Source organism: Lampetra fluviatilis, chromosome 56 (assembly GCF_964198595.1).
Source record: "Lampetra fluviatilis chromosome 56, kcLamFluv1.1, whole genome shotgun sequence".
Lineage (NCBI taxonomy): Eukaryota > Metazoa > Chordata > Hyperoartia > Petromyzontiformes > Petromyzontidae > Lampetra > Lampetra fluviatilis.
This window is the reverse complement of record NC_136330.1, coordinates 3,673,293-3,695,898: the sequence shown is the minus strand read 5'-3', so window position 1 is coordinate 3,695,898 and position 22,606 is coordinate 3,673,293. Positions and strand designations below refer to the sequence as shown.

At 47.7% G+C, this 22,606-nt stretch overlaps 1 protein-coding gene across 1 annotated transcript in view; it reads right to left on the bottom strand.

The window, feature by feature from the left end:
* The window catches only part of LOC144950095 (guanine nucleotide exchange factor DBS-like), a 105,456-nt gene extending 104,874 nt beyond the window's left edge, over positions 1 to 582 (bottom strand). Inside the window, exon 1 of the mRNA XM_078880137.1 lies at positions 393 to 582. The gene's annotated coding sequence lies outside the window, so the exon portion shown is untranslated. The remainder of the gene's footprint in view (positions 1 to 392) is intronic.
* Between the last annotated feature and the right edge of the window lie 22,024 nt (positions 583 to 22,606).

Here is a 22,606-nt window from a genome sequence, read left to right as displayed (position 1 = left end):
CGTACTGTACCAATGGATTTGAACATTCACGCAGGCGACGCTTTAACAATTATTGCTATTGCGACTGGTTATTACGAGAGCGTGTGCTAATCACAATTCCGTCGAACCGAGACCCATTTGCTCGCGTTATGGGGTGTTCTTGTGAACCGAACATCCAAACCGGGTTGTTTACCGGCGTCAAATTCTCTCTGGCCGATGAGAGACACCGAACATCGGAAACCCACGTTCAGAGTTTCCCTTCGTCGAAACAAAAACGACCATTATAATGCTCGACTGCAATTAACGTGTCGAAACCATACGTGGCATTGTGATGTTCGAAGGCAACCCGCGCGCGTGCCCAGTCAGCTGTTTAAATGACAGCGGTGAAATGCATCCATTCACTTCCATCTTACCAAAGCGGAATGTTTTTGCTGCTGGTCTCGGCAGTAGAAGCGGCGGTGGTTGAAGCAGCAGCAGCTGCAGTCGATTCGTAGCAAATGATGAAGACAATCCACGGCTCACAAAGACGAATAATTCTGGCAGTAGCAGCAGCAGCAGTAGCACTCACCCGAGCTCGCACTCACAGCGCACGCAGAGTGAATGGAAGTCACAAATCGTACGATTGCTCCTGGCTGGATCCAAAGCAATCCGAGGCATGACATCACCTACAGCATGCGTGTGTGTAACACACACACACACACCGCACACACGGTATACACTAGTACATCTGCCTGCACGTGTGTGCGTGTCTATGGAACAGTGCAGACCCGACACGATAGCGCATCGAAGGCTCTACAATACAACTCCCTGAACCGTAACAGCCCGACTGAAACGCGCTGAACCTCGGCGTCCAGCAGCTAATAAAGCTCCACAAAACCCCACGGCGATGCTGCTACCACCCATCCCACGCGTTCGATTCGGGGCAAGCTCCTCTCACAGCATCGCCATCAGCGAAGCAGCAGCGGCGGCGGCTAGAAAAATGTGTCTCGGAATACGAAACAAATGGCTCCATTTGCCCGGCAGCAGCAGCATCAACAGCATGAGCAGCACCACAGCGCTGCGCCGTGGTCAGAGTATCAACGTGCCTCTCGCTCGCTCGCTCTCTCTCTCTCAAGCGCCACCACCGCCGAGAGGAGGGATGGCGGAGGGCAAGAGAAGGGAGGAAAAGACCCAAGGGGAAGGGTGCAGTAGTGGTTCATAGGCGGCGGCGTTGGCGTCGTCACGATAGCGAGAAGTGGGGGGTGGGGGGCAGATGCATTGAATGGGAAGTGGTCGTGGCTTGGGTATGGTGTTCATCCAGCAGTGGATCGAACACGGATGATGATGATGGATTGACAGTCGTGGTCCTTTTGGAGGTGGAGTGAGCGCAGTGCTGGATTATCCCACATGCTACGGGCCTACGCGCTGAATGCTTTCAAGCTATCAATTCCGGTTCAGTGATTCTGCACTTGCTCTATTACTATAGTACTATACCGCCTTCGAATTTTATGAACGACTGCGTGTTTAAGGTCAGCGATTTGTCGTATAATCTGGTTGTATAGCAAATGACAAAATACAATTACTTTACTATGCAAGTTAAACATTTAGTGTTTTAATATTTACGTGTTTTTTTATTTAGGGCCCCTTTATAACAAATACTACAGGCCCCGCACTAGCTTCATCCGGCACTGAGTGTGCGTGTTAGGGGCCGTCCATAAATGACGTCACGCGATTTTGGACGATTTTTACCCCCCCCCCCCCCCCACTAGTCACACAGCGTCACAAAAAGTCAGACCCCCCCCTCAAATATGACGTCACAAAGCTCTGCCCCCCCCCCCCCCGCAAAATAAAACATGCTTCAAATCGCTTTAAACTATTGTCATTGTAGTGCGTATTTAATGTGGCTGCTGGATTGAAACCGGGTATAAACCGTGGTGGGTTGACGGGTTTGATGTTGTTCGTTATCATGCTGAGGATTGTGTCGTGTTTATTAATATGGGAGGAATAAGGGAAGATGCGCAAAGGTTGTGGAAATTAAATCGATAGTTAATTTACTTTGGGGAAAATAATTATATTTGGTGTCTCTCCATATGAATGTATGTTGCCCCGCAGAATTGACGTTGAATAATGGATCTATTCATTAGCACCCGTGTTTTAAAATTATATTCTTCTGGGAGTGGAACACAACCAATACGCATGAGAGGTTTACGATATGGCAATAACACAACGCCCATTCATCAACTCTGCATGTAAACAACATCAAGCCGCAACTTTATCATTTACAACCGTCAACGTACAAGGAAAGAGAAAAAAACACCAAAGTGCATGATTTTTTAAAAAGAAATGTTAATACATTTTTGGATGATGTAAAAACAACAACAACAAAATGTGAGAAGCAAGCAATCAATTAATATCGACGTGTTTTTCCGAACTGAATCGGGCCGCGTGAGCAACGACTCCACCAAATCTGAGCAACATCAAAGATAAATTCATACTCTTTGGGTCTTTAGGTAAAGTCACGTAGATAGAAAAATAATTTAAAAAATCGCGACGTTTCGATCGCGACACAAGCAATCGTCTTCAGGTGAAACAAGTAAACCTTTATATGCGTGGCGGCTAGATTCTTCTCGTCCTCTGGCTTGAGATGGCTGCCACCTATGGGTCAGATGATTGTCTGCCAGTATTAAACAATTGGTAATTAAATATTTAATTTGTTTTCCCTAAACAATGTAAAATTTTGGAAAAAAATGTTCACGAAAATTAATTGTCACACACAACGAGTCTGTGTGGAAAATGTCAGCTCGATTGGATCACGGGAAGTGGGTTAAAAACGACCGAAAGATTTGCACGGTCGTAAGCAAGCAAGCAAGCACGCAAGCAAGCAAGCAAGCAAACTTAATATAAAGGATTTAAAAATACAGAAGGCAAACTGCGGAGGCAGGAGAAATATGGCGGGAGAGCGGCTGCAACAAGAAGTTATATGGGTTTGAGATGGGTGCAACAACCAATTGTCTTCACCTGAAGACCTTGTGATGGGACTTTGTTAGATACACTTTGAGGTTTATTAGGGGCACGGGGTGATCAATAAGGTCTGAATTGACCTGTAAAAAATTTAACCCGTAAAAACAAAGTTTTTCACTATAAATCCTTTATATGCGTGGCGGCTAGAGTCTTCTCGTCCTCTGGCTTGAGATGGCTGCCACCTATAGGTCAGATGATTGTCTGCCACCATTAAGCAATTGGTAATTACATATTTAATTTTTTTTCCCTAAACAGTGTAAAATTTGGGAATTTTTTTTCACGAAAATAAATTGTCACGCACAACGAGTCTGTGTGCAAAATGTCAGCTCGATTGGATCACGGGAAATGGGTTTAAAAACGACCGAAAGATTTGCACGGTCGTAAGCAAGCAATCACGCAAACACGCAAGCAAGCAAGCAAGTGAACTTTATATAAAGGATTTAAAAAGGTAGGGCACTGATAAGGGGTTGACAGGTTTGAGACTGGCCCCTGCCATAGTGATGTGGAATTCCCACCACTGGCTCAGTCACACCAACAGAGATGAGAATGGACGATTTACAGAGCTCCCTGCTCACCCCCAAAGCCCTCCAGCCTCACGAATCACTTCAATTGAAGATTTCCCTTCCGTTTCGTATTCACCATCTCATTTCAATTGTTTCTGCCCCCATATACGTCTCGTTTGGAGTTTCGTTCGCTCCATTATTTGGATGTAAAGTCAGCACACAATTTGCAAAAGTGAACGGCCAGGTATGCATATGTACAAGTGCTGTGCTGAACTTCTTTCGCTCTGAAAGATTCCAATACAATCCCAAACAACTTCGTGGAACAATCTTTTTATAATGTACACATCCAAACCGCATGTCAGAAAGGAACGTGCGATAAAAATAATGTAACCCGATTGTACTGTACTGCGTATCGTTGTGTTTTTTCTTCTCTTTACAGCTTTGTTTAAAAGTATAATAATGGTGCGACTCGTGGTCACTCAGCTAAATTGTGAGGTACAAAAATAAATCCGGTTTAACTGCCTTTGGCTTCAAGGCGTGGGCAGTTTGGTGGAACATGCCAAATATAAATTTCAGCTGCCGAAAGAGTTCGATTTAAACAAAGAAAAGTGACATTCTCTCCGTGAAGGTCATGTTGGGTTCCCCGGCGTGTTATTCTTTACGGTAAAAAAAAATCCCCCCCAAAAAATGTATCAAAGGTTTTAGAATTTGCCTTTACACAAATGAGGCTGATGCCAGCTCTGAGATTTGAAATCTTCTCATTCTTAGGTTTTTTTCGGTAAAGTCACGTACTTAAAAAAATAAAATTAATAAAAGTAAAATAAAAATAAAATAAAAATCACGACGTTTCTGAGGCAACACAAGCTACCTACGTGACTTTACCGAAAAAACCTAACAATATGAATACTTGCAGTCACGAAAGCTTCAAATCTAGAATTGAAATCTTCTTGTTTGTGTGGTCGACGAGTGGCATGTGGAAGGGTCGCTTCTTGTGCCAATGAAAGACGCCCGTTGAAGCGACTTCAATAACAACGCACGCGAATTGTCACAGTCGTTTGCCATTCCTCCGTCGATCCACTGCTAGATGATGGTCTCCCCGCCCCGTGTCACGGTGGCGAGAGAGGCGTGGGCCACAGTGGAGAAATGTTAGCTACCTCGCCTGCTTTGCAGGAGGTCATGGGTTCGATCCCGACGACACTTGACGTCTGCTGCTGTATATTTGGAGTTTGCGTGTCTCTCTCTCATCATCATCACGGTGGCTAGGAGATGTTAACTATCTCGCCTGGTATACAGGAGGTCGTGGGTTCGATCCTGACCCTGACGTCTGCTGCTGTATATTTGGAGTTTGTGTCTCTCTCTCATCATCATCACGGTGGCTAGGAGATGTTAACTATCTCGCCTGGTATACAGGAGGTCGTGGGTTCGATCCTGACCCTGACGCCTGCTGCTGTATATTTGGAGATTGCGTGTCTCTCTCTCATCATCATCACGGTGGCTAGGAGATGTTAACTACCTCGCCTGGTATACAGGAGGTCGTGGGTTCGATCCTGACCCTGACGCCTGTTGCTGTATATTGGGAGTTTGCGTATCTCTCTCTCTCCCCGTGGTCGCGTGGAATTTTTCCCTCGGGTCCTCCGGTTTTTCCCACCACATTTAGAATCGACATCACGCGTTTAGAGTATTTGGCCACTGCTATAAATGTCCACGTGATGACGATAAGCCCACTTCGTTGAGCTATCATTTGTGATCGCCAGGTCGCTTCTGAAAAAGAGCTACATAGCTCAATGGGCCTTACCTGGTAAAATACAAAATCGTTTTTTGTTTATTTCAGTTGTGAGGGTTGCTGGGCTGGACCTTGCCAGACGAGACCAGTGGCCTGGGGAAGTGATGATGGGGGGGTTGGGGGGGGGTTTGAGGGGGGGGCTTAAACTCGGTTCAGACATCGCTTTGTCCCCGGTCTTATTAGTCGTGTCCAGTAAACACAAATCATTCTTTCTAGATTTGAAGCTTTCGTGACTGCAAGGATTCAAAATTTTTTTTAATTAAAATTATTAATTTGAATAAAAAATTTGTACCTACGTGACTTTACCTAAAAAACCTAAGAATATAACTCATTCTGCCGAGTACGCAGCAAAGCCCTGGCCGACCGCCACGAATTTTGACAAGCGAAACGCCGATGCATCATTTGGGCTGATTGAATGAACGGAACGGTAGAAACTACACCGATAAAAGTTTATTTTAATCATACACTGGTCAACAAAAAAAAACGTTTTTTACTGGCCTGGACATTTGCAGCTGTTTTAGACTAATTTCAGGGTGCTGATTCCAAATCTGATCTCAGATTTGCTCTATCACATCTCATTTTTATGCTATCGGCATACCCCATTTTCATTGATTTTACCCGAAATTAACTCTGTCACTTATGATTGCAAGTTGTTGCGAGTCAGTGACTGCTTTAGTGTTAAAATATGGTGCTGTATTTTCAGGATAGTGTGTTTATAATATCATTTTATGTAGATATCCACATTTATTCAATAATTTTCTTCTGCAGTTTTTATTGAAAATGCAATATCTGATATCTCAAAAACCTGATGTGATAGACAAAAACTGATGCCAGATTTGGAATCAGCACCCCAAAATTATCTTAAAACCGTTGGAATACCTTATGCCAGAAAAAGTGTGTTGACCAGTGTTATTTTAGAAGGCAAATCATCAAAAACACAAATTAAGCGCGGGCAACGTAAGTTACAACTTACTTTGTTTCATCAAACCCCACGTATTTATTAACATTACTTTAAAAAGTTATGTTTAACCGTTGAGAACCAAAAGGCGGTACAAGGCTGCATGTAAAAGGTTAAGAACGACCGCCCTGAGTGGAGGCCCGTGTGCCAAGCGTGGCACAAGGCCGAGCACGTGCCAGGGCTGTTGTGCATTTCACGATAACGCACACAGCGTTGGTGTACGGTGTTTTTTTTCTGCAATATTTTGCCGTCTTTAAATTTGATTTTCTGTTTGCACTCAGTCACATAGTCACTTTAAGATGTTTTTTTGGTTCATGTTTTAGTTTTTTGTTTGTTGCTGTTGCACCCGATTCAAGAGCCGAATCGCTCACAGGGCTACACCTAATGAATAAACTTGAACGATATGTCTGCAAGCGTCGAATTCAGATGGGCGCCGATGTGAGTGTCACTGGCGTGCCGTCAAAAATGTCGTACATGCCAATCGATCATGCATGCGTGAATATTTTGATACCTATGCGGTTACTGGCATTTCCCACTGCAGACAGTCCCACCCCTTCAACCCCCCCCCCCCCCCGTTCATGGCTGCAATGGGAATCTGCTAGTGTTGACCACTGGACTATGACATCAAAGGAGACCTTATAGACAGTAATTAAAACCAAGATACCTAAACAGCCCTCAACAGTACCGGCATTTAATGCTGTGAAACTGGAGCTGTGTGCCGTGTCGTTGAAGGTAGGGATTGCGGGCGCCTCGTATTATTGCCGAGAAAAGCCTTACTGAATGCAACTGCCGCTCAATCCACGGCTGGACAAAGGCCATGGAAGGGGCTTGTTCCACCATACTGCACCACGCTGCTGCCGTGCTGGAGCGTGGTGGGGGGGAGGCATTGTCACAGGGAGTGATGTCGCCGCGGTGGCTAGGAGATGTTAACTCCCTCGCCTGGTATACAGGAGGGCGCGGGTGCGATTCCGACCCTGGCGCCTGTATAATTGGAGTACCTTCTTTTTTTTCAAAGCGGTTTGGCATTTTGAATAGTTTCAGATAAATCCACCTCGAGGAGGAATGACAATGTGGAGGGCCCTGTTTGTCCGTTGCTATGGCAGCCTCATGCAGGGCAATGAACTGAACTGTTTTTTTTATTTCACTAAGTAAGGCCCCATTGAGATCTTTTTCAGAACCACCTGGCCACAAATGACAGCTCAACGAAGTGGCTTCCCATCGAGTGTAAATTTATAGCAGCGGCCAAAGACTCTAAACGCGTGGTGTCGATTCTAAATGTGGAGGGAAAAACCGGACCACGGGGAGAGAGACACGCAAACTCCAAATATACAGCAGCAACAGGCGTCAGGGTCAGGATCGAACCCACGACCTCCTGTACACCAGGCGAGGTAGTCAACATCTCCTAGCCACCGTGATGATGACGAGAGAGAGAGATACACGCAAACTCCAAATATACAGCAGCAGGCGTCAGGTTCAGGATCGAATACACGACATCCTGTACACCAGGCGAGGTAGTCAACATCTCCTAGCCACCGTGATGATGATGAGAGAGAGACACGCAGACTCCAACTATGCAGCAGGTGTCAGGGTCAGGAACGAACCCACAATCTCCTGCATACCAGTAGAAAGTTAACATTCCTTAGCCACCGTGATGACGATGATGAGAGAGAGCCGCAGACTCCAAATATACGGCAGGTATCAGGGTCCAGGGATCGAACCTGCGACCTCCTCCATACCAGGCGAGGCAGTTAACATCTCACCACTGGGAAGGCCTCCTTGGGGGGGGGGCTTCATCCCGCAGCGAATCGAGCATGGCTCACGCCGATGATTATTTTAAAATAAATATATGCGCGCTTTAACAACAGCGTCAATCATTGTTTTAGTCACGCGGTGCATTTGCTTGCCCCCGTGCCCCCTAGCCGCCTCTGTCAAGCGTTCGAACACGAAGGTGCATTGCTCATTGCTCGTCCGGGAGCATTCCGTAAACCGGTGGAGTACATGAAGCCATCGCCTCGCCCTTCTCGCATTTTCCAATCGCACGACAAATTGTGCGCGCCACAGTGGCCACCCGTAAACACTCTTTGCCCGTCCTCCCCCGAAACCTCAATTGCACGCGAGGGACAAGCGGATGGGAGTCCCCAGAGCACCCCCCACCCCATCCCAAACCCACCCCAAACCCACCCCAAACCCACCCCAAACCCACCCCAAACCCACCCCAAACCCACCCCAAACCCACCCCAAACCCACCCCAAACCCACCCCAAACCTACCCCAAACCCATCCCAAACCCACCCCAAACCCACCCCAAACCCACCCCAAACCCACCCCAAACCCACCCCAAACCCACCCCAAACCCACCCCAAACCCACCTCAAACCCACCCCAAACCCACCCCAAACCCACCCCAAACCCACCTCAAACCCACCCCAAACCCACCCCAAACCCACCCCAAACCCACCCCAAACCCACCCCAAACCCACCCCAAACCCACCCCAAACCCACCCCAAACCCACCCCAAACCCACCCCAAACCCACCCCAAACCCACCCCAAACCCACCCCAAACCCACCCCAACCCCATCCCAACCCCACCCCAACCACACCCCAAACCCACCCCAAACCCACCCCCAAACCCACCCCAAACTCACCCCAAACCCACCCAAAACTCACCCCAAACCCACCCAAAACCCACCCCACCCCAAACCCACCCCAAACCCACCCCAAACCAACCCCAAACCCACCGCAAACCCACCCCGACCCCACCCCAAACCCACCCCACCCCAAACCCAATCCAAACCCACCCCCAAAACCACCCCAAACCCACCCCAAACCCACCCCAAACCCACCCTACCCCAAACCCACCCGCGTGGATAGAGATTAGCCCGGGAGATGCGCGCACACGCGACCTGCATGTCAAACACGCGGCAGCCACTAACAGCCGCTGCAGTGGCAGCTGCACTTTTCATTCCAGCGAGCCTATTTATTTGCTGGGCGTGTGAGCGCGCGTAGGTGTGTGCCTCTGTGTGTGTGTGTAGGTAGGCGTGTGCGTGTGTGTAGGTGTTTTTGTGTGGGGAGCGGTGGCGTTGTGGTTAGCGCGCGCTGGGCTACGAATACCGACGACCCGAGGTCGATTTCACACTCACGGCCAATACCGGTGACGAATGTATGAACTGGTCCTGGGCCTCCCCTAGGTCGACTCAGCCTCAAATGAGTACCTGGTGCGGTGTGCAGACACCGCCACTCGGGAGACAAAGGTCGCATGTGACTCGTTGCCACAACCCACTGGCGTGCGGAGTACAGATAAAATAATTGTAATAAAATAATATTAATAAAATAATTTAGATAAAATAATTGTAATAAAATAATTTTAATAAAATTATTTAGATAAAATAATTTTAATAAAATCATTTTAATACAATTATTTTAATAAAATAATTTTAATAAAATAAATTTAATAAAATAATTTTCCGGCTGAAATTAAACCTTGCATATGAAACAGAGTTTTCCACTATATTAATACACGAACAAGCAACTAAGTTAAATGTTGACTTAAAGCTTTCGTGACTGCAGGAATTCATATTCTTTGGGTCTTCCGGTAAAGTCACGTCGATATATTCAAAGTAAACCATAATTTTAAAAAAAAACTACTGTAGTTTTTCGTTACTTTTTTGGTTATTTTCTTCAAACCTATCCACGTCACTTTACCGAAACACCCAAAGAATAAGCGACTAAGTTAATAACAATGAGATTTTATTTTGGTAACTAAAAAGGGATAAAGGCGCAGCCCTGCAATTGCTCGCTCACGTCACTGCCGGCAGAGTGGCCTCCACTCGAGGGAGCTTGAGGTCAGCTCGACTCGAACGCGTTTCGGACGACTCCTCAAAGCTGACCAGGCAATTTGAAAGCGATGGGGGTTGTTGGGGTGGGTGGGTGGGTTACCCACACTTTGCCCCACCGCACGCGACCATGCCGATCGAATTAAAGCTGTGGTTGCGCCCATTCACAGCACAGTCCACTGATGCTGGGTGGACAGACGTGGTGGGTGGGTGGGTCGGGAGGGGCAGGAAATGTCACAAGCGACTCACTCACCATTATTTTCAACTGCCACGCCGGGAGATACGGAGCCGAGCCGATACGTGAGTCGCACCACGGGGAGAGAGAGACACGCAAACTCCAAATATACAGCAACAGGCGTCAGGGTGGGGATCGAACCCACGACCTCCTGTACACCAGGCGAGATAATTAACATCCCCTAGCCATCGTGATGATGATAGAGAGAGAGAGACACGCAAACTCCAAATATACAGCAGCAGGCGTCAGGGTCGGGATCGAACCCACGACCTCCTGCATACCAGGCGAGGTAGTTAACATCTCCTAGACACCGTGATGATGATAAGAGAGAGAGAGAGAGACACGCAAACTCCAAATATACAGCAGCAGGCGTCAGGGTCGGGATCGAACCCACAATCTCCTGTACACCAGGCGAGGTAGTTAACATCTCCTAGCCACCGTGATGATGATGAGAGAGAGAAACGCAAACTCCAAATATACAGCAGCAGGCGTCAGGGTCGGGATCGAACCCACAATCTCCTGTACACCAGGCGAGGTAGTTAACATCTCCTAGCCACCGTGATGATGATGAAAGAGAGAAACGCAAACTCCAAATATACAGCAGCAGGCGTCAGGGTCGGAATCGAACCCACAATCTCCTGTACACCAGGCGAGGTAGTTAACATCCCCTAGCCATCGTGATGATGATGACAGAGAGACACGCAAACTCCAAATATACAGCAGCAGGCGTCAGGGTCGGGATCGAACCCACGACCTCCTGTATACCAGACGAGGTAGTTAACATCCCCTAGCCATCGTGATGATGATGAGAGAGAGAGACACGCAAACTCCAAATATACAGCAGCAGGCGTCAGGGTCGGGATCGAACCCACAATCTCCTGTACACCAGGCGAGGTAGTTAACATCTCCTAGCCACCGTGATGATGAGAGAGAGAGACACGCAAACTTCAAATATACAGCAGCAGGCGACAGGGTCGGGAACGAACCCACGACCTCCTGTACACCAGGCGAGGTAGTTAACATCTCCTAGCCACCGTGATGATGATGAGAGATGCAAACTCCAAATATACGGCAGGCGTCAGGGTCGGGATCGAACCCACGACCTCCTGTATACCAGACGAGGTAGTTAACATCTCCTAGCCACCGTGATGATGAGAGAGAGAGAGAGAGACACGCAAACTCCAAATATACAGCAGCAGGCGTCAGGGTCGGGATCGAACCCACAATCTCCTGTACACCAGGCGAGGTGGTGAACACCACTGGGATCTGCAACCGCTGAAACTCAAAAACAAAAAACCGTTCGGCCGCTACGGCGATGCTGCGTCGGCACTTACCCTGGCACGAACGATCGCATCGCTCTTTACACACCGGGAGACGTCACGTGTCGCTCCTTCGCCGATGATTCTGAACTGGCGAAGCTGGCGGCGGCTCGCACAACGACCGCGCACACCGCTTGTGAAGGCTGTCGACGGCTCTGGCCACGAATGGGAAAATCATGCACTTACGTCGAGAAAGTGAATGGATGGATGAATAAATGGGCGAAGCTGAATATCGCGCGAATTCTTGGAAGAAAAAAATAGCGCAAGAGCCGCTGGACAACGCTTTGCCATTCGAGTCACGCGAGATGAAAGATAACAAAGAAACAAAAAAGTTAAGTCGTCCAGCGTTTCGTTTTATTTTCTGTCAATTGGGAAGAAGTGGACGACGTCGTGGCGACGTTGAGGTTTGTCGGTTTTCACAGTGGAAAAAAACTGCGGCGACAGGGAGTGAGAGAGAAGGGGGGCATTGGCGGAGCTCGCTCGGGCTGACACTGATAGGTGTGACATGGATACCTCGGGGAGCTATAGAGGTAACCACGCAACCGGGGGGCCGATAGCTTTTAATTATGAATCAGCGGCAATGTCCCATCGCAAAGGGGCCGACCACCACTGCCCACCACCGAAACGGCTGTCGGCTGCAGTGGCAACGGCGAGGATGATAACCGAGCGGTTCCCATCGCTCTGTCCTCACGTGGAACTAAAGCATGGGTGGGGACCTTTTTTCTTCCAAGGGCCATTTGGATATTTATAACATCATTCGCGGGCCATACAAAATTATCAACTTCAAAATTTGCCTTGTGAAACACAATTACATTTTATTGTGTTTTATTTTTATTATTTCTTATTTTATTATTTTATTACTTCCCTTCTACGTGACTTTACCGAAAGAACCAAGAAGATGAATCCCTGCAGTCACGAAAGCTTTAAATCGAAATTTAGCCTTGTGAAATTTGATCAAACATTTCATTAACTCACCCCTAATGTGACGGCTGGAACTGCTTCTCTTTGGCTAGGCGTGTGATGTTAGCTGGTGTTGATGATGTTGCTACTCGCAACTGCTTTTCCAGGTTTGCTCCTAGATTTATTGAATTTCGAGTCCCGCCTGCGGTTGCCTTGGCAGGGCCACACCAAATGATTTCGCGGGCCTCATAGGGCTACGCAGGTGAGAGAGTTCAGCGGAGAAATTCACCGGCCGAAAGATATACAACTTTTCCGTTATCATCGTCATTAACGTTTTGTATGTATGCCGTCCAAAAATGACGTCACGCGATTTTGGACGATTTTTGACCCCCCCTCTTCGTCACACGGCGTCACAAAAAGTCAGACCCCCCCCTCAAATATGACGTCACAAAGCTCTGCCCCCCCCCAAAAAAATTAAACATGCTTCAAATCGCTTTAAACTATTGTCATTGTAGTGCGTATTTAATGTGGCGCTGCACTGATGTTGTAGGAGAAAACATTTATTAAAAAGTCCATTTAATTAAGTAGAACGTGTTGTCTATATTTAAAGTTGCGCATTTTGATGTGACGTCACATTTCTCAAACCCTCCCTTTCGTCACACATCGTCACAAATGTCTGACCCCCCCCCCCCTAGGTGCGTGACGTCATTTATGGACGGCCCCCAACCCCCTTGGAGCCGCCACCAGCATCGTACGAGACACGAACCAACGGAGATCTCACCCAGGCATGCAAACACAATTCACGGCGCAATGCGATTCGGACATTTTTGTTTCGTTTTTATACAACGTCTGGCATGCGACCGCAACTCGGGAGGGCAAGTTTGGGCACGGGCGGACCTTTCGTTTGAGCCAGGGCGAATCGATGGCCTGCGGCAAAGGGGGAAATCGCCAGGCACCGTCAGTCTGAAGTTCCTCATAGCCCTATCGGCGTCGCGAGTGGCTTTGAAACTACCAGCGAATCGTGATGTGATGATCCGGCCAGATCCGTGTTGTCGTAAGACCCTCCGGCCACGCGACGTAGCCGATCAAATCAAATTGTCACGCGTTCAGGCGTTTTAACGCGCCGGTAATGATCATTTCAGCTCACTCGCCTGTGGGTTGCGGGGGAATTCTCACAATGAGCTTTAGCGATGAGATGAACGATGACGCTCAGCTTGAAACTATGGCAAGCTTCTTCAGGGAAAACACTTTTTTCAGGACGTTAGAATACATTTCATTAATCTAGATTTGAAGTTTTCGTGACTGCAGGGATCCATACTCTTTGGTTCTTTCGGTAAAGTCACGTAGGTAGAAAATAAATTAAATGTATACATTTCATGAAATCAAACATTACTTCTTGGACTTTCATTATGAATTCCCAATCCAAAAATCAACTGTGAATCGTAATATGCAGTGGCTGTGAAAAATGTAATCGTGTTTGAGCCACTGTGTGCAAACAGGATGATTTGCAGAAGGTGAAGAACCAGTGGCATCTACATCTGCAGAACGTGAAAAACCAGTGGCATCTACATCTGCAGAACGTGAAGAACCAGTGGCATCTACATCTACAGAACGTGAAGAACCAGTGGCATCTACATCTGCAGAACGTGAAGAACCAATGGCATCTACATCTGCAGAACGTGAAGAACCAGTGGCATCTACATCTACAGAAAGTGAAGAACCAGTGGCATCTACATCTGCAGAACGTGAAGAACCAGTGGCATCTACATCTGCAGAACGTGAAGAACCAGTGGCATCAACATCTACAGAACGTGAAGAACCAGTGGCATCTACATCTGCAGAACGTGAAGAACCAGTGGCATCTACATCTGCAGAACGTGAAGAACCAGTGGCATCAACATCTACAGAACGTGAAGAACCAGTGGCATCTACATCTGCAGAACGTGAAGAACCAGTGGCATCTACATCTGCAGAACGTGAAGAACCAGTGGCATCTACATCTACAGAAGGTGAAGAACCAGTGGCATCTACATCTGCAGAACGTGAAGAACCAGTGGCATCTCCATCTGCAGAACGTGAAGAACCAGTGGCATCTACATCTGCAGAACGTGAAGAACCAGTGGCATCTCCATCTGCAGAACGTGAAGAACCAATGGCATCTACATCTGTAGAACGTGAAGAACCAGTGGCATCTACATCTGCAGAAAGTGAAGAACCAGTGGCATCTACATCTACAGAACACGGAGAACCAGTGTTTAGTGTACATGCCGTACAACGCGTTTGGAATCGACAGGGGTAAAGTTGGACTTATGAACAAATCGACTTACGAACAGACCTCTTAGAACCTAACTTGTTCGTTAAGTCGAGGAGTCCCTGTATGTGGAAGAAGGTGGGCGTGACGTTGGTCGAAGGGGGCGTGTCTCTGCCCACATATGGCTCACATCAGCAACCTCCTCTTGATACCAAGATCCAGGATGGTTATGTCTATGCGCCGCTTCTCGGTGGCAGCCCCAACATTCTGGAACGATATCCCTCTGCACATTCGCAGCATCACCTCAATCGCCTCCTTCAAGAGAGACTTAAAAACGCACCTCTACAATCATGCTTTTGAGCGACTCTGAGCTTGGCTCCGCGCCTCTGAGTTGCGGCCACTACGTCTGCAAATTTGCGCGCGTTACAAATTGAACTATTATTATTATCGTCAATTCCGTCATGGTCCACTTTCATCTTACCACAGTGTGCGTCCCTGCTTTACGAACGACCGTGAACGGCGGCTGAGCCCAGCGGAGGGAGAGCAGCGGCTCAAATTTACGACAAAGACGTAGGGGCCGTATCATCCAATAGGCCATAATAGGCACTGTGTCTAGGGCCTACTCACCCAGCCACCCACTCATTCATTCACCCACTCACTCATTCACCCACTCACCCAGCCACCCACTCACTCACTCATTCACCCACCCACTCATTCACCCACTCACCCGGCCACCCACTCACCCGGCCACCCACTCACCCGGCCACCCCCTCACCCGGCCACCCACTCACCCGGCCACCCACTCACCCGGCCACCCACTCACCCAGCCACCCACTCATCCAGCCATCCACTCATTCATTCAACCACCCACCCACTCATTCACCCACTCATTCACCCACCCACTCATTCATTCAACCACCCACCCACTCATTCACCCACCCACTCATTCACCCACCCACTCATTCACCCACCCACTCATTCACCCACCCACTCATTCACCCACCCACTCATTCACCCACCCACTCATTCACCCACTCACCCAGCCACTCACTCATTCACCCACCCACCCACTCGGGCCGTATTAGGAGTGATGAGCATGAACAATTACCGTCCACGCAGGATCGTAACCCCTCCCTTCTGCCGTGCCTTTGCAATCCATCGCTGTAGCTCTTTCATCATCGCCATCGCCTCCCACGTCTGTTTGCAAGTTTGCTTTCATCATGGTCATCGCCACGTCACGGTTATTTTAAAGTTGCCCATCGTTCACAACACGCATTGTCCCGATCCACGTACAGAAGACCAATCATTAAAGACTTGTTGCCAAACTGGTATTGACGTGAGACCCAACAACACAGACCCAGGAAAAAAAGCAAAACAGGTTTCTCCCGAAACTTTATGGAGTTTCAGTTTGTGCGATTTCGCTCCGCATATGCGGCTAACACATCTCTACCGTCTTCTTAGGTTTTTTCGGTAAAGTCACGTAGGTAAAACATCAAAATGAATGAAAATAAAATAAAATAAAATAAAAAATCACGACGTTTCGGAGGCAACACATCTCTACCAACAACAACAACACAAATCACTACATTATGCGGTTTGAATTCACTCACATATACGGCTATGCGGTCGGACGTGTGACAACATCGTATGTGTGTGTACTCTGTACCGTGGGGAGCGGTGGTGCAGTGGTTAGCGCACCGCGCTACGAACCCGGCGACCCCTAGGTAAACTCAGCCTCAAATGAGTACCTGGTGCGGTGCGGAAACATCGCCACTGGGGAGACAAAGGCGGCCGGGCGTGGTGCTGACCACCCACCCCCTCGTGCGCCGTGCCGGCCTTCATGGGTGCTCGCTAACAGCACTTGACCCTACAGTCTGTTAAGGCTACACGGGGGATCTTTGTCTGTACCGTGTGCGCTGTCACGTGCGATTTCGCTTAGTGCGCTATTTACTTCGAACTCGCCTGCCGCATAAAACGAGGGAGAACGCTGAGCCGTGAGCGAGATCTGCCTGCAAAACATCTTTGGCAGGCGACTCACTGTTCAAGCACTCGAATAGTGGGCACGCGATGTTGAACGTGCGTGAAACTATCGGTTCATTAGGCATTTACAAACACGTACGGACACTTCAAAATAGACATTACAAATCTGTATGACACTTTAAACACGTACGAGGCTTTCACGACCAATACTATCCACAAGAGTTATTTTGTGTGGGTTAGATCTCGTAAATGTAAATGTGTCGTTAAACCCACCACCACCCGACACAGCCAATTATTAAAGGTTCTTCATGTAAACACGACATGCCAATTTGTTACTAGTACAGCACATCGGTGTGTTGGACAGTAAATCCATAATTAACACGATGCTAGTTATGTAATTACTGTGGAAACGGCAGACTCGAATTGTAAATGTCGTAGTGGGTTTACTCTCCAACACACCGGTGTTGCTGTACCAGTAACGAATTGACGTGTTTCGTTTACATGCCAAACCTTACTGATTGGCTGTGTCGGGTGGTGGCGGGTTTAACGACACACATTTATATTTACGCGATCTAACCCCCCCAAAAAAACTCAATTATGGAGGATGTAAGACACTTCAAAATAGACATTACAAAGATGTACGACATTTTGAAATGAGCCGTAAATCTTTTTATGTCGGGTTCAAATCTATTCTTAAATGACATTTATATAAACTGTTTGACCGTTCCCCAAGTAACCCGAACTGCATTCTGGTACAGCAACCTGCGTCTTGTGACACTACATTTTTCAACTGTCAACCGAGGCTACATTTTGACATTTCCAGCTCAAACAAAATAAATAAAAAATCACAGTCTACATTTTTCAACCGAGATCACCGCTTCCGTTTAAAAAAAAAAAAATTGGGTACAACCAGATTCAAATCATTATCAATTATAACCGTCATCAAAGTGGTTGAGAAACCAAACGAACACTTAGTGAAGGTGCGATACGGTGTTAAAGATATAAATTAATAATCCCACCCCCCAAAATGAAAACACACGCGCTCGAAAAATGAACTCTTCTGATGTAAACAAAACAAACCAAACCAAAACCCTAAACCACGATGAGAATTCAGCGACTGCGAGCCAAAAAGGACTCGTTCGCCTTTCCGTTTCGTACCTGTGAGCGTCTTCAAGACGAGCCACTGTCGATTGATATCCTGACATAGGAGCGCAAACGGATTGAGATCCATGATACAATGAAAAACGTCGCGTCTCCTCCCACCCCGCTCTCTTCTACCAAACCACCACCGAACCAAGCCCCTTGCCAGGGACGCACCCTGGACGTGTCACAACCGCTCCCCATCACATCCTGCCTACGAAGTCACGCGAATACAGACAGAGAGAGAGGGGAGGAGGAGGAGGTTTGCCTGTAACGCTTTCAAAAAATAAAACAGGCACGAAATAACTTTTACGCTACAACACGCGCGCCTCGCAAACGACCCCGTCACGTCGCAGCAAACAGCTGAGTCAATCTCCATCGTCAACATCGATGGTGATGGTGATTTTCATTTATTAGGTTATATCGGTGCCGGATTATTCTAGTAGCAACAGGAGCTACACACGCGACGGGCCCCGCACTTTCAAGGGCCCCGCGCTAAATGCTTTCAAGCTATCAATTCCGGTTCAGTGGTTCTGCACTTGCTCTATTACTATAGTACTATACCGCCTTCAACTTTTACGAACGACTGAGTGTTTAAGGTTAGCGATTTGTCGTATTATCTGGCCGTATAGCAAATGAAAAAAAATACAATTACTTTACTATGCAAGTAAAAAAAGTGTGTTTTAACATTTGTGTTTGTTTTTAATTTAGGGCCCCTTTATAACATTCTAGATTTGAAGCTTTTGTGACTGCAAGGATTCATTTTTTTTTTCCCCCCTTTATAATAATTGCTACAGGCCCCGTACTATCTTCGTCCGGCACTGGGTTATACACCGCGTCCTCACCGCATGCAGTAAACACACAAACATCGCCAAACCTCGAGCTGGCCACCAGCTCGACGTTTCAAAGTCAGGCATCGCTTCTCGCCGTGACATTTGGCCCAGCTGTTGGCCATCTCAAAAAATATGCGGGGAAATTGAATTAAAAAAAATAGTTTTTAATGTAACCGCAGATTGTTGTCAAGCTAAAAGTCGCTCAAGGGGCCGTCCATAAATGACGTCACGCGATTTTGGACGATTTTTGACCCCCCCCCCCCACATCGTCACACGGCGTCACAAGAAGACAGACCCCCCCCTCAAATATGACGTCACAAAGCTCTGCCCACCCCCCCCAAAAAAAGAGATGCTTCAAATCGCTTTAAACTATTGTCATTGTAGTGCGTATTTAATGTGGCGCTGCACTCTGATGTTGTAGGAGAATACGTTTCTTAAAAAATCTATTTAATTAAGTAGAACGTGTTGTCTATATTTATTTAAAGTTGCGCATTTTGATGTGACGTCATATTTCTCACCCCCTCCCCCTCGTCACAAACGTCTGACCCCCCCCCCCCTAGGTGCGTGACGTCATTTTTGGACGGCCCACAAGACTCCTATTGATTCCCTCGCCACTTCCTAAAAGGGGGGCACTTAGAGGTCGGACTGTGACAGGCGACTGCATCTGACGTTCGTCATTACGGGACAGTGCGGTGCCTGTACAGTCATTCAAATAACCTGACCCAGGTTTTGATTAGCAGCCTGACAACTAACTGGTTTCTCGAGTTTTAACGCGATATAATGAATGAAATCTGCGTGGATAATGGCTATATAGATTTCATAGACACGTTCCCTTCAATAAAAAGGAATGCTGGGGTGGTTGGTGGTGGTGGCAATGATTGCCAAATGAGATTGCGATCCCACATTCATGAGCAAATGCGTTGCACGAAGTTGATGATAAACCAGAATGGCCTGTGTACGGCGTGTGTGTGTGTGGGTGAGGAGCGGTGGTGCAGCAATTAGCGCGCTGCGCTACGATTCCTGCTCACGGCCAACACCGAGTGACGATTATCTGGCCACCCTCTAGGTCGACTCAGCCTCCGATGAGTACCTGTCACGGTGTGTGTAAATATCGCCACTAGGGAGACAAAGGCGACCGGGCGTGGTGTTGGCCAACCACCCCTTCGTGTGCCGTGGCGGCCTTCATAGGGTGCGACTCGCTAACAGCACTTGCCCCAACAGTCTGTTAAGTCTATACGGGGGATCTCTGTCTTTGTTCTGTGAGCGGCTTACCTTTTTAGGCCACGTGACTCAACGGCAGCGCAGGTAATTGGCTACAGCGGCAATTTGGACCTGAACGGGCAGGTAGTGGTGGTGGTGGCACTTTGGGCGTAATCGCGACCCCCCCCCACCCACAAATTAAAATGTCGAGTGCACGCCCAGATTTACAACGCGGTCACGGGGCAATCGTCACATTTTTTATTCCCGTAGGCCCTTTTAGTTTTCACAGGCCCCTAGGCACAGTGCCTACTGTGTGGCCTATTGGATAATACCGCTCTGGTGGGTGGGAGAATGAGTGGCTGGGTGAGTGAGTGAGTGGATGAATGAGTGGGTGAATGAGTGAGTGGGTTGGTTAATGAGTGAGTGGGTGGGTGAATGAGTGGGTGGGTGAATGAGTGGGTGGGTGAATGAGTGAGTGGGTGAATGAGTGAGTGGGTGGGTGAATGAGTGAGTGGGTGGGTGAATGAGTGAGTGGCTGGGTAAGTGAATGAGTGGGTGTGTGAATGAGTGGGTGAGAGTGAGTGGGTGGGTGAATGAGTGAGTGGGTGAATGAGTGAGTGGCTGGGTAAGTGAGTGAATGAGTGGGTGGGTGAATGAGTGGGTGGGTGAGTGAGTGGTTGAATGAGTGGGTGGGTGAATGAGTGAGTGGGTGAATGAGTGGCTGGGTAAGTGAATGAGTGGGTGGGTGAATGAGTGAGTGGGTGAGTGGTTGAATGAGTGAGTGGGTGTGTGAATGAGTGGGTGAGAGTAAGTGGGTGGGTGAATGAGTGAGTGGGCGAATGAGTGGCTGGGTGAGTGGGTGAGTAGGCCCTCGCCCAACTCCGTTTGGGGGGGGGGGGGTGAGAGAACACGGGGGGGACGCCACACGCAGACCGCACTGGAAGGGGGCCTTCTTGTTAAAACAGTCCATCCCCGCACAAATTCCTGCCGCTCACTCACACAATTATTCTTTTACTCCCCCGCCCCATCAACAGCTGTTTAAAAAAAAAAATTGGGATTATTGGTGGCACCGGGGCCAGCACTGGTACAGTGCGAATGTGTCAGCCGCGGGGTTAAAGTAGCCAGAATATCGCTTGACCATTGTAAATGTAGGGGGGCAGAGATTTAGTAATAAAGGGGTAGCCAACAGAGATTACTAGTAAACCAAAACCGGGGTGGGGTGTTAGTGGTGGGGCAATGGTTGGCACACCGCATTTAAAATGAACCCGGCTTTCTGAGTTCCAAGCCCTGACGCATCGCGTAACATGTTTAGAAAGTGCCCCCCACCCCCCCCACGGTCCAACAAAGGCCCCCCCCCCCCGTCACCGACTCGACACGCGGCTGGAGAGATCGCGACCCCCCCCCACACCCCCAATCCAAGATAGGGGCTCTTTGGTTTTCTTTGAGCTGTGGCGTTGGAGAGGCGGTGTCACTCGACGCCTTACCAGAATTGTGTTAAGACGAAGAATAAAACAAGTAAACCCGTAAAAACAAAGCTTGAGATAGCTGCCACCTATGGGTCAGATGATTGTCTGGCAGCATTAAACAATTGGTAATTAAATGTTTCATTTTTTTTCCCTAAAAAGTGTAAAATTTTGGAAAAAATGTTTTCACGAAAATGCATTGTCACGCACAACGAGTCTGTGTGCAAAATTCCAGCTCGATTGGATCACGGGAAGTGGGTTAAAAAACGACCGAAAGATTTGCACGGTCCTAAGCAAGCAAGCGAACTTAATATAAAGGAATTAAAAAACCCGAACGAAGATGACGACGCGTATTTAACAAAACGAAAATTCCTGACTTCCGTGTTTATTCTACTATTCAACATCACTTTCAGGGTGTGGCAAGTGTGTGTTTGTGTATATATATCAATGTTATTACTGTAAATATGTACGTAAGGTTTCTTATTTTATACAGGACCGTATTTACAAGCAAAGCCGAGCTCACTCGAACTCGGTCGCGTGCGCGATGGTTTGAAATTTTAATGAAATGAAATGAAACCGTTAAAACATTTTAAAACTAAAATAAATAAATTTACGGTGACATCAGAGGGCATTCAGAACCACCCCAATTTGAATGATCGGCACCACTGATCTTCCAAATGTAACGCATATCATCTGCTCTTTCGTTTCACACGCCTTCACGTGTCCACAGTTAGATTTAAACAACAGATATCCAGTTTAACACGCAGGCTGTCGCAATTTGATTCCTTGCAAAATTACTCTTAGGTTTTTTCGGTAAAGTCACGTAGGTAAAAAAATAGTAATAATAAAAATAAAAAATAATAGAAAAAATTAAAGAAATAAAATAACAAATCACGACGTTTCGGAGGCAACACAAGCTTCCGTCTTCAGGTGGAACCGTCACAGCACAATTGCTGTATCAAGTAAAAAGAAGTCCCAAGAGACCGACCTTATATATACTGGTTAAGGGGGGAGTAGCCAGGATGGGCCGCGTGAGAGGAGTTGTTGTGAGATGGTTAGTACTGCTGCTGCTGGGACTGAGCCTTTGTCATGTAGATGGCAAAAGGTTTATTTTTGGTTGTTTGAACACCTGCTGTTTTATTGCCAGAAAAGGGTAAAACACCTACTCGTATTTCCCACACTAGAGGGGGGTAATGCGTTGTACGCTTTGGGCAGCGTGGGGTGCTAGGA